Below are 13,446 nucleotides of genomic sequence, written 5' to 3'. Positions count from 1 at the left end.
ATCCTATCGGCGCGAACACACGGTGGCGGTTTCTCAGAACGGGAGGCCATTACCGGTGCATGGTCGCGTACTGATATCTCAATACGTGCCCTTAGTTCGAATCCATTATAATACCACGGTATACCGCGAGGACAATCGTCGTCGTGCAGAGAGAGTATTGCTCCATCGAGAATGGCTATCCGCCCCAGTACCACGTTCCAGGAACGCCTGCCTGTCTTCCCTTGGATTTCTTTTGTCACAAAGTCTCACTTTTGCCCCAGAGGAATTTGCCCGCGTCTTTTACGCCCCTCGTAAAATTCACCCTACATTAAAGGAGACACTTAGGAACGAATCTTGATAGATATCTCGGAGTGATATCGGGATTTTTATTTTAAAAAAATGATAAATAGAAAACCGATACATTGTGCGTTTTAAATTCAGGATATATAGGCGTTTATAAAGGCCAAGACAAATTTTACATCGTGAAACGATAAGGGTGACAAGAGTTTTTTGGAAAAAAAAATATCCCATCCGCAACGGAACAAAAGCTCGTTGATTTCGCATCGCGTTGTCATTTCAGGAATAACATGGATAAAACGCTCAAGCATTCCCGACACGCACTCAGAGGGATGCGAATTGTCGTGTCGCTATACGTGCCATAAACATGGCGATGTTATGTTTTCAGCAGGAAACATCATCGACGCGCTCTTTTTGCGACTTGCTCGCCCCCGCGTCGTTCATACACGCGGGCGTTTCTCGTTATCACCGCCGAAGAGAATGCTCTCGTTATGCTATCCTGGGAAACGATAACGCGTTTGTTACATATGTAAAGAATGCGAAATTTCGTGATCGCTACGAGAAAATGGCGTTCGTGTTCGGGAAGAGAAAATTGTGTTCTCGATCTATCTTATCTCATAATTTCACTTTCGAGACGCTGAATGCAAAGTACTCTAGATATTCTTCGGGGGAGAAGTTATCGAAAATTATTGATTGTTCGCAAATATGCTACGCTTTGCAATATTAGCAAATGGAATCGTAGAATTAAATGGTCTCTTGTCGAGACTGGAGAGGATATCGTGCCTTTTTTTTTGCAAAGATCATATGCGTCTTATACTTAGTTTAATACTTATCATTTCGAGAATATTTTATCACTTCTCTTTGTTCGTCGCAATTAATTTTTTCGATTGAACGTAATGTGAGTTTACGATTAGTAAAGCCTTTCATGCTAGCTTGAAAATCTTTTTTGCTTGCGTCGACAAAGAGATAAACTTGAGAAAATATATATGTCCTTTCTTACGTTGTAGGTGTATATCGTGTGCATGATATAATCCATTTCGAACGAGAGTATGACAATAGTACGGTACATGCGTTTGTGGGCGAGAAAAACTGTGCGACTCCTACGCAAGAGGCTTTCCAGGCTTCCAAGAAGCAATGTATGCTCTTATTCGGTCGCACTCCTCATGCTCTTTATATCGCCCTCGTCTTTCGCTATTTGACATCAAACATCGATGTCGTGAATAATCTTCCTCGTTCAAACATAAAACCAGCAAGAAATGGATGTTGGATTAAGAATGCGTAGATCAACTTGGAAAAATCCAATATATTTTTCTTATCGTTTCAAAATCCTCGCATTTGATGTCTCGTAGATAAAGATGGAAAATTTGCTTGACGTTTAACGTCGATTGGATTTGAGAAACGTCACTTGTAAATTGTCGTCGCAGTTTTATTTTTACTCGTTACCTGTATTTTTTTGGAGACTGTGTGCACCGAGTTCATTCTCTCGACCCAACCAATCTAAGCTCGATCTTGTCCGGTTCCTCCGCATATGCGAACCACGCTCCGCGTCGCTGAATTAAACATAAGTCACCGCGCGCATAAGATATGCCGCGAATGTTACCGGCATGGCGGTTATAAAACGCGATTCGATAGATGCATTTTCGCGCCATTCGCAGCTCTTTTTTCGGCAAAAAGCTCGTCTTATTTGTCGTACCTACAATTGACATTCTCTTGATTTTTTAAATGCAAAACATGTCAGACATACAGACATGACGATGCAAACATCGTCGTTATTTTATGGCAAACATACGTTTAATTATTATGAAAAAATTATTTCTGAGAGAATTTATTATCACATTTTTTCAGCGAAAAATTGAATTTTATTTTACTGACTGATGCACGCGAATTAATTAATTAATAAAATGTGGAAAAAAATAACAAATATAAATTTTATAAATTTGAAATCTCAAAAGAAAATAAATAATTTTCTTTAAAACTTTCTTAAGCCTTAATTTTCACGTATTTTTATATTTTGCTCTCTATTATTATAGATAATATTATACATAGAGTCCAGAAGCACGTAATAGCTACTTTTATCGCAAGAAAAATCTAAAGGAATATTTATCGCGCGACCGTCATGTCGTATATTCGATACGATCAAGGAGGAACACGAGTTGCATTTCCGGACCGCATCGCGCAGCCGATGTACCGTTGCGTCTCGCGTCCATCGCGATGAAGCGTGGGGACTCTCGGAGGGACTCCGGTAATTATCGTCATTACCGTCGTTACCTCGTGTAGCGCGGATATTCGCCCCTCGGGGCTGCTCGTTCTCGCTTCGCTTCGCGAGATCGCCGCTTATTAACGAATAAATTATGTCATAACGGTCTGATCGGCGTCGCAGCGTGTGCGGATGCGAGCAAACATAAGCGTGTGTGGAATGCTATTCGCATGCGAAAAAGAGAGATAGGAAGGTCTACATATGCCGACGCCTGTTAAACTATCAGAGAACACTGTGTCAAATATCTTAACTTGATGGGCTTCTATTTAAATAGGTGCGACACGTTTTAGTTGTTTTTAAAGTTCCAGAAATTGTATATAATTATCGAGCCAATTTGAATTATATATATATTTTTTTTAATAGGGCAATCTGTTATTCTTTCCTGTGTGTTCAAGTTTTTTATTTCGTTAATAATTTTAATATTTGAAACATTTGAAATTTGTAATTTTCTCTTACTTAATATATATACATGTTATTGCCTTTATTTTATAATGTAGTTTCGTTTGTCAGATATTCTTTTCAATCTTTTGTAATTTAAAATTTTTTTAATATGTACTTACATCTAATTTTTTCGACTTTCTTATTGCTATAATAATAATAAATTTAAATTCATAATTACGATTTAACTACGATTTTCATGACTTTTTTATTCGTAGTATGTATATTACATATATACATATATAAAGGTGTTAATAATGTATTTTCCCGATGGAAGCTGCAATGCGTCTCTCCTCTCTTTTGCTTCTTCTCTTTATACTTGTTATCGGCGGGTTATATTCACTCATCGAGCTATTCACAGTCATCTTACAACTGGAGATGTAACGCCTCTCGTTCCCTCCGTTCTCTTCTCTTCCTCTCTCTTCTTTTTTTTTCGTCTTTTTCTTTGCCGTTCCCCCTTTCGCGAGATGCAGGTATTCCCTCCTCGTCGCGTGTCGAGGAGAGGGGGTCGTTCCTCTCTCCATACTGGCAGAATGGACCGGCAGCCTCAAGGTCGGTCACTTCGGGTTTTCCAAATCGTGGTTCTGTATGACGAGTAACTTCCTATCGTTATCCTTGTCTGGTTCACGAGCGTGAAAGGGAACGGGGAAAGAAGAGAGGAGAGTCGCGTCGATGTAATTTTCGACGACAAAAAGTCGCATAACTAATTATTCGACGGCGACCCTTCGACGTTGGTATCTACGATCGAAATGGAACACGTGCAAACATACGCAATTCGCAAACGTATAATAATCGAGTATAATAAAAATGTTAAAGGATATATTATCGCGATATGTTGCTAATGATACAAAAAAAAATAAGAAAAAAATTTGTCAACAAAAAGTATAAGATATAAATATCTTGATATGTATATTAATTGATATATGTATATTTATTTGCATATTTAACTTCAGGTTTTCCTTTTCTTTCTCGATGTTTTTTCAACGATTTTATTTAATATATACAAGAATGAAGAGTGCAATTTACACTCATTGATGTTTAATTAATCTAAAGAAACTTACTAAATTTAATCTTTCTTTTTATATACAATTATATTTATTTTATAAATAATTTAATACACAGTCATAAATTATATATGTATAAGTAATACAGTTATAGATTATACATTACATGTAATTATACATTTTTAGTGCAGTTATAAATTATAAATTATGGATAATTTAAAACGTATTACAAGTTATAAATAATTTTTTACACGTGTAATTAAGAAAATAGTTATCTTCAGTTTAGGTATAATAATAAATTAGACTGTGTTATACAATAAAGAGATCTATCTCACATATTCAACTGTAGGAAAAATTATTTCTCTTTTATAATATTTAAACGAAAAGATAAGATCACAATTCCGAAACGGATTTGTTTTGTCTTGACTCTTTAGTTTAGTAATAAGTAATTCCAAGATTTTGCGTCGTTAATTTTTTTATACCACTCAATGTTGCGACACTCGGAGAACGGTCCATATCGAATCAAACTGTAGCTGAAGTGCCTGGCACGTGGCTAATTTAAAAGCAACACAAGGTCCTACATCACAAATGACAAGGGGCCCCTTCGAACGCGGAAGCATACCTTCATCGAATAATTATGTATTTATTACTAAGTAAGGTGGCAGTCTTTCGTTCATTAAATCACTTTTTTGCGCTGCACACACCGATGAAATAGTCATGTATCCTTTGTATTAATCGTTATATATTTATGACAAGATTTGATAAAATCATCGTTGTTATTTCGGCCAATTTAATTTTTCATTCTACAAACGTACGCATAAATATACCTTACATCCATTGTCGCATAATTTCCAGCATAATATAAGCATAAATATTTTTCTTATTATTAGATATATAAGTATGTACATAAATGAATAGATATGCCGAGCAGTATTTGATGATTTTGAAAACAAACATAATGAAAATCTTACAAGAATGAAGTATTAATATATTATAATTACTAATTTTAGACCAACTACTTTAGTGTTTTCTATGATATATATAATGCGTGTACGCATTATATTTACGTTGAAAATATTGAATTAGCTTTCAACAATTTTTAAGTCTCTTAAAACGAGAAATAAAATATAATTCAATCTAAAAAGAATATAGCGAAAGTAGCTATAATTCTAAAAAAAATAACCTTGAGAGAAAAAAAACTGTTTTACATAACATTCGTTTTTCAATGCCACCTGAATTACTTAATCTTTTATTCTAAACACTTTTATACAATATATCTTCAAATTTAACGGAAATATTTCTTTTTCGATTACATTTCTGATAACCGATGTTTATGTAAATATAATAATACATGAGTTGAAAGAAGAATTCTTCAAATATTTCAAGTATATTAGTTCAAGTATTTTTTTAAGAAGTTTTTTCAAGAGTAAATAGTGGAATAAAAATTTTCTTTTTCTATGTGCTGTAATTTTCAACGGAAAATCTATTTTAACAAATACGACAAGTTTAAATTTATCTTTCAAAGAGCTTTAGTTTGTTAAAGTCCTTAAGACGAGGCAATTTAATGTTCTAAGCATCTTGCGTGCGCGACTGTTGCGTCGAATCAAGCACGATTGCGCGAAACACTGCGCAAATTTTTTGCGATTTCTAACACCGTGCAACGTGTGCATACGCACACGTGCAAACTTAACGCGTATGTATGTACATACATACGTAAAACATTATAGACACGGCAAGGGCGATGCGCGCGCGCGTGGGTGGTAAAGTGTTATTAATAGCGTACGCCGTCGATATATCGGACGGCGCAACGACGCGCAATAATGAGGCAATTATTAACGAGAGTCGATTAGCAGCCGTGAGAGCCGCACGGGAGAGATGTTTCAACGTATTTCCCATAAAATTATCACGTGTGGTCGTTGCGTAAATCTCACGTGACGCACCACGTTGCTTCTTTAATTATCGATTAGTCACATGATCTCTTTTATTTTTGCATTTATTCATTCGATGTTTATTCACTAGATATATATAATTTAAGACTAAATTTTTCAATTGTGTTTAAAAATAGAATATTTTATATTTGAGATAATTTAATCGGGGAGAAAAATATTTGCCAGCAAATATTACCACAAAAATATTACATATTAATAAATATATTAAAAGGTTAATATGCTACTTTAAAAATAATGTTATAGAAAATAGATATTTGTGAGAGATTTAATTTTTAATATTATTGTGTGTTGTTAAATTTATTAATTAAAACTTTATTGCACTTTTTACATTTATAAAATAAAATAAAAATCTTATATTGGAGGCACTAACAGGCAGAAACAAAATGTAGGAAGTGCAACTGAAACTAATAGACTTATTAAATGAACCTTTCTATCCTCCCCGGAAAGAAAGAAAGATGAGAGATAGAGAATAAACAGAACACGTGAACTGACATTTGCGAATTTATCTCGCGAGATAAATGTGTTGTTCGAGATCTGCAGTCCTCTCTTGGATGAAGCTACGAGAGTGGTCCAGGTAGCCGGGGGGACCCGGACGCGAATTTACGATCCTCGCGAGGCTATCCATGGACAGGGCAGCGCTCTAAGGACATGATCCTGTTGGGGGATCTGCGAGTTAAGGCGCTTTAATAATGCTACTTTAAAGCTCGCTCGCGCCAGACAAAGGCCAACCTGCCATAACTTCTTCACGGTGATGCACCGACGGCATTACCGTGGCGCGTTATGCCCCCATTATGCGATATTATGTTACTATTTACGCTATCACGGCTGCCTATTTATTTATCTTGCCTCGCTGGCCATACTTGATCTTCTCACTCGATCTTTTGTTTTTTTCGAATTTTCACAACCACAATTTTTTTTCTTTTTTTTTCTCTTATCGTTGGAAAATGCTATCGTAGAGAAACCGCTAGAAACATAGATATAATTCCGTTTTAATAAGTAGGACATTACGAAATCTGTTTATGCTGCCAACTGCTTGAATGATTCTTTCTATCAAAACATTTAGAGATATCCAAGAATTCAGATTTGTTTATAAAAAAATTTTCCAACAAGGATCGTATTTCCGAAGTTTCGCTATGGAGATTCATTTCGCGGAGCATGAAAGAGAGAGAGAGAGAGAGAGAGAGAGAAAACTTCCAAATACGCGGTCTGAAAATTCGAAAATCTTTTTCGACTTTACCTTCGAGTTAGTAACGTAGTAATTTTCGCCGTAGAACGAAAGAACGCCTAAGAACACCGTAAGTATTCCGCGCGACGAGGGAAACGTAACTGTTATCCCGAGATAAAGCGTGGATTTAACGGCGTACGGAAGAAAATCGCGAGAATAGAGGAAATGCAATTGGCGACCGTTTAGTCATTAGTGTCCGCGATATCGTCGCGTTTACCTACCACGTGACGATAAAGTAGCCATCAGGGGTTGCTTGCTTGACAGTTCGCTGCGACTCGAGACATTTCCGCAGGTTTCTGCGGATTACCAGATCGCCCGTAATTTTCGTTCTCAAATGCTACGTGGACACAACCAGCTCCCCACACTTTTATCGTGGTGTATATATTGGTTAGAATAATTTTTTTATTTTTATTATTACATCAATTTATTAATAAAAAAAAACTAGAGAGAGAATAATTATTATATATTTTACGTATGTTAGAATTTTTAAGAAGTCTAAAAAAAAATTTGTGTTGATTAATAAGATAGAATTATGGTCCAAATATTGGAATTTGTGTGATGTTAAAATTGACAAATTTAAAATGACGGAATTTATATAGTGGATTAAAGAATTAAAAATTGTTTGGATGTTTTCAAATATTTATATTTTATATATTTTAATAAGCATAATTACAAACTATTTAATAGATTTTCAATGATGTAATTTGAAACTTTTCCCGCATTATTAGATTCTATTTTTAGGCGTCGATATTAAATCATGAATATTCTATTATAATCGACACGATAAATATTTTTTGAGAATTGAAAATACACCATCTATAACTTTGATTGCAACAAAATTTTTTCAACACGTAATATCGTAACAATGATATGATAAAATACATTCAAAAAGTCTTTTTTGCAATTTTAATCGCAAATTTCTAAAATTATGAGGAGCAACTCGAAAGCCAGAATCGTATTTAGTGTAAAAATAACTACGGAAAGTGATTACTCTCTTTTTTGAAAAAAGAATCTTCTTTTGTTGAGCTGTTATTACATATTTTTTCTTCACACGTTATTTTTTGCATGTAATATTCTTTGTTTTCTAAATAAAAGTTTTTAATTATTCAATCGAATCGCACGTAAAAAATACATACGTGAGAATGCCTAGCGTAATCTGCCAAACGCTACAACTATATAAGTTAAACTGGCGAGCGCTATTATTTTTCTTGCTTATTCATTACTCGCGCGGCAGAGAGATAATTGATTACACGAATAACCGCGCGACCGCACACATCGTAAAGAAATATTCCTCGTGCCGAGATTACATTTAATTTGTAATACCGATACGGGCTTTTTTTATCGGAATTGAATATCTTTGTCATAGCCTTGAAGTACATGATGTAATTAAGGGTAACGTCTCACGTGAGATTTTCGCGAGACGTCTGCAGAGTGAAAATTATGCGACACAAAAAGGGATAAAAGATGATACAATAGATAATGTTAGAACAAAGCGAATAAGATTTTGAGTGTACGCGCGTTGATTATAAAAAAAAAAAAAATAATAAAAAAAATTATAGAAAAACACGCACGTCGTGATTAAAAAATGAATAAAAAATACAATCAGATGAAATACGTATATATGATAAAAATAATTACTTTAACGTTTAATTAACGTGTAATAACGATACGATCTAAGATGTTTAACAATAAGTAGAAAGATGTAATTACGATGCGTGCGAAACGAATGAAAAATACAGAATTGAAGTGGAAAAACCTACTACTCATTTGTATTGTTTATCTCGCGTCAAGATGTTGCGATACTATTTTAATTCGCTGTGACGTCACGGCGGTATAGACACAGGCGTCGACTAATCCGCGACCAAGAGAAAAAAAATATGTAAATGACTATCGCGGCGCGTAGTAGTGTCTCCATTGCACTAATAATACATAGAAATCAGCCGCGTGAGTCGTAAGAGAAAAAAAACTACAATACTTCCCGCATCTTCGTTCGGAGAATAAGTGAGTAATCGTTAGTTCATTAGTTGAGAACTTGTTGCGTGATTGATAATAATGGATATTTGGCCGGTTTGTTCACGACCACGCATAACGAATATTTTATATGTCGCTTAAAAAAGCTAAATATGTATATGTCAACCGATAAACTGGGGGAATGGTATGTTACAAAACTGTACATACAGATATCATGAAATATCTAGTCGAAGCTGAATGAGAGTTCGCGAAGAGGCTAATTCTTATCTAGTCACTCGTATTGTAATTCATTCGACGCGATAAATATGCGGTGTGTGTCTATCGTATTATTTTTCTTCCAATAATCGTTCTTATGTAATCCGTATAAACGAGCTGCCAGTCCCCCTTGACAATCGGATTCGGATTGAAAGCGGAAAGTTTTTTTTCTCAGTTACATAATTTCATTTGCTCTCGTCCTAATTTTGTGCACTGCGAGTAGTGATATTTTATCTTCCTCTCTCTCTCTCTCTCTCTCTCTCTCTCTCTCTCTCAGCAATATCCTCTCTCAGAGATAATAATATCTTTTCATCTTATTGTCTTTATATAACACTATTATTAACAAGTTTATTCTGTGAGATATCTTCTTCTCGACAATTAAATTTCTAATTGGATCGAGAAATATTCACTCAATTATATCTTTTAATTAATTAATTTGTTTTCGTGGGGAACAAAGTCCACGATTTACACTCGCATTTATATATAATTGTACATTAAAGCATTTAGCTTTAATGGCCGAAAGCCCGTACGCGCTCCGTGCGTTCCGGACCGAGACGAGTTTGAATGAGCGACGAACTGGAAACGAGGTTTGTAGAGTAATTCAGCGCGTATGACGCACGCAAGCGGCAATTCTCATGTTCAGGTTGAGCCGGCTGACATCAGTTTGCCGCATTTAGCGTTAGTGGAATTAATTGCACGATGAAGGAATGGAATGCTGGGCAAAAGGTGGAAAGAATACCGGTCTCGCGGCATCGCGTCTTGTCACAATGATGGTAATTCGGGAGGAAATTCCTGTCATAAATAATCCGAGCTCGTAAAACGACGCGATGATGCGGATAAAGACATATACGTGTATATATCTTGATCTGTGTACAAGTTGCGTGTCCCGCTTCCATCGGCGTGACATTTTAATGACAGATCCACCGGCCATGTTGAAGTCGATTTTTTTCCCCGTAAGAATAACATCGAAGTTGTTATTTGCTCCGTAAAACATTCTGAATGTAATGCAAAATTGCATTCTACATACGCGGCGATCACTGAATTCGAAAAATGCACGAAGAAGTTTCGGGATTTTACGCCTCTTTACGTCTCATATTAACAACAACATTATCGAGTCGAGTGGGACATATGAAGTAATTAACAAGAATATCAAGTACAGTAGAATGGCTCGTTTAATTGCTGAGCGGAATTTATACAGCGAAGACAAAGACGCGGTATGTCAATTAAAATCAAGGTATCTTTATATTTCTTCATTAACTAAATTGGCACAAAAATAGACGAAAACAGAAAAGTATAAAAGTACTCAGTGCGTTTAAAAAGAGCATTTAAAGTCGGATTTAGATTATGAAGAATGAGAGAGAGATCGCATTTCAGAGTCACTGTATCGCTAGCTGTGTACTAGGTAGACACGCGTGACGTCAGAATCCTTTCTAAATCTCTTACGTCATAATAGAATCGAGGATGATCTCGCGCATCACGATGTCGTTGCTCTTAGTAGTTTCCGCTCTTTCCTTTTATGAACTATTTAAAAAAATTCCAGAGATTACAATGTCATATATAAGAGATATAACATATCTCTTATCTTGAGCCACTGTGCAATATAATTAGAAATATCACGAAGAGAAATTTAAATTGAAACTCCATCCGCTTTTAATTCGCCAAGTTATCTTCCACGAAGAAGTATGTACGTTGCCATTTTCTTAAATCCATTAAGCTGAAGTGGAATTGAAAGCGTGATTAGGCTTATTATGTATCAGGTGTGCTAGACATTTATAGCTATTTAAAATCCCTGCTGTAGCAGGGATGTATTCAAGCTCAGCCGTATAGCTTTCTGCTTTCACCGAACGTTGAAATGTGTAATTCGTGTTGCGAAAACAATGCGCGATATATTCTCCCAATATAACGCGCGTGCAATAAACGTATGGATGACGGCGCACCTTTCGGCATGCGTCTCAGTGAGATTCCAGTTTTACAACCGTCTCTCGTAATTTTTCATCCTTCTTTTTCTCGAGCGCGGAATGCATATTCAAATTCGCAGCAGACGCCGCGAGGACATCTTTACGATTGCGCGAACGAGAGCTCGGGAATAGAGCGACTCGTCTCTCTCTCTCTCTCTCTCTCTCTCTCTCTCTCATTTCGTGGTCACGGTGTTATCGAAGGTCACGATTTCTCGCTCGAAATGTCACCGTGCGCGTCCAAAGTCCGACGGGATCGTGAAAAATCTCGATTGTTACGAAACTCGCGTGTTATCGCGCGGCGATTGCAGACATTTCGACGGCGATAATTCTTTTCGTCAGTTGCGACGTTACGTTACAGTTCTCGCAATTATTATGCTAACGCTATTCATCTATTGCGTATATCAAAATAAAGTCCGATGATTTATCATGATATTTATAGAGCTTTCCGATTCAGAGAAACGTTTCTCTTTTCAGGTCATTTTTGCAATCACGATTAATTATCGCGGCGTTAAATTTTAATAGCGCGTTGGAGCCTTAAAAATTGCAACGGATGAATTATCTGTTGACCTTGTTAAATGATATATTTTTTACTTGTATAAAAAAAAAAAAAAAAAAAAAAAAAAGGCCAAACACAAACGCGTTTTTTGAAAGATTATTTTTTGCGAGAAAAAAGAAAATCAGATGCCGCCGTATAATCGCAAACAGATTACGGTGTTTAAACGGAACGAGACGGTCTCTCGAAAATTACGAGGTCATCCCGTTGACTGTGCGATCCGTGACTCCAGCGGAATCCCGCGTTTTGCGCGCGGAAGGGGAGAATGTTGCAGCTGCACCGACGATTAGTCGAACGCGTGACGTCAATGGCGTTTGTCTTTGCGAAATGCTAGAGATGTAGACAGCGAAATCCAAGGAGAACCATGAGAAGGTTGTTTTTCACTCTCGCAATTGATCGAGGAGATTAATTAATTTTGCCGAAATTTTTTCTTCGCTTCTACTCGATAATGATTTATTTCATATTTTGTAATATATAAAAAAAATAAGATACATGAAAGAGAGAGATTGCGTGTCTGTTTAGTATGCTTATCACGCGTAAAGGATTCTCACAAGTTTCAGGTTTAAATGTCTCAATGTTAATACTACGTTAGACGCTGATTTCTTTCGCTTTGTCGCGGTGTCGCTCGCGAGCCTCATGATTCCGTGCGAGGTAAATCCAAGGAAGGTTCTCTCTTGAGAGGCGTTCTTAGATTCCATCAGTGTATAGATAAACATTCTCTTTCTCCTCGGAACCTTTCGAGAGACCTCGAGAGAACGAGAGAAAGAAAGAAAGAGAGAGAGAGAGAGAGAGAGAGAGAGAGAGAGAGAGAGAGAGAGAGAAAGAGAGAGAAAGAATAAGCAGTGAGTGCGCTCTTGCCGTGCTCGCTCGCGTATCTCTTTGCTGCTCCTATCTCGTGTGTTCGCGTGCACGTGTACGTATCCGTTCACGTATATACGCGAACGTTATTCGCGTGTGCGATCAAAGTGGCAGAGGTATTGTGTCTCTACGTAGTCTCTCGAGAGCCCCCGCGCTCGCGCTCGTACCTGTGTCCGTTGGGCATAATCGTTTATTTCGCGTCGACCTTTGCGGGGCACTACGTCAAAATGTCAGATGCGACCCCGCCTGAGCGCAGGGAAGATGCACTGGGAACGTTGTAATGGGCTTACAAAGCGTAACAAACTGATGCGAGGTCAAACACACGACGGGCAATAAACACACGTAGAGATAAATGGGCCCTTAAGGTGCACCACACCGGGGCCTCCCCTCCGGGCGGGAGAGAGAGAGAGAGAGAGAGTGTTTCGTCTTTCGACTCGGCGTATCTCGAGCGTTTTGTTTGCCGCGCGCGAGATGAGCGCCGAGAGACGATCCGAGAGCACGATACCAAAGCCCGTTTTCAGAATTTCAACGCTTTCGTTCTTGTATAAACGAGCGAGTAACCATTTTTCTTTGAGAGATATGAATAGTAGAGTAGAACATAAAAATTGTGCGCTAATTGAATAACAGTACTGTAGCAAAATTGTGAATTGATATTAATAAGAAAAATATGCAAACTACATGCGTTCAGCCATTATTTTATTT

At 36.9% G+C, this 13,446-nt stretch overlaps 1 protein-coding gene across 1 annotated transcript in view; it reads left to right on the top strand.

Moving 5' to 3' along the window:
- Nucleotides 1–13,446, top strand: part of Ets98b (DNA-binding protein Ets98B) — a 39,528-nt gene that overhangs the window by 10,355 nt on the left and 15,727 nt on the right. The gene's annotated exons all lie outside the window — the stretch shown is intronic.

This window comes from Anoplolepis gracilipes, chromosome 6, assembly GCF_047496725.1.
Source record: "Anoplolepis gracilipes chromosome 6, ASM4749672v1, whole genome shotgun sequence".
In the NCBI taxonomy this organism is placed as follows: Eukaryota; Metazoa; Arthropoda; class Insecta; order Hymenoptera; family Formicidae; genus Anoplolepis; species Anoplolepis gracilipes.
Note: the sequence above shows the minus strand (reverse complement) of the source record. Positions and strands in the feature narration are given on the sequence as shown.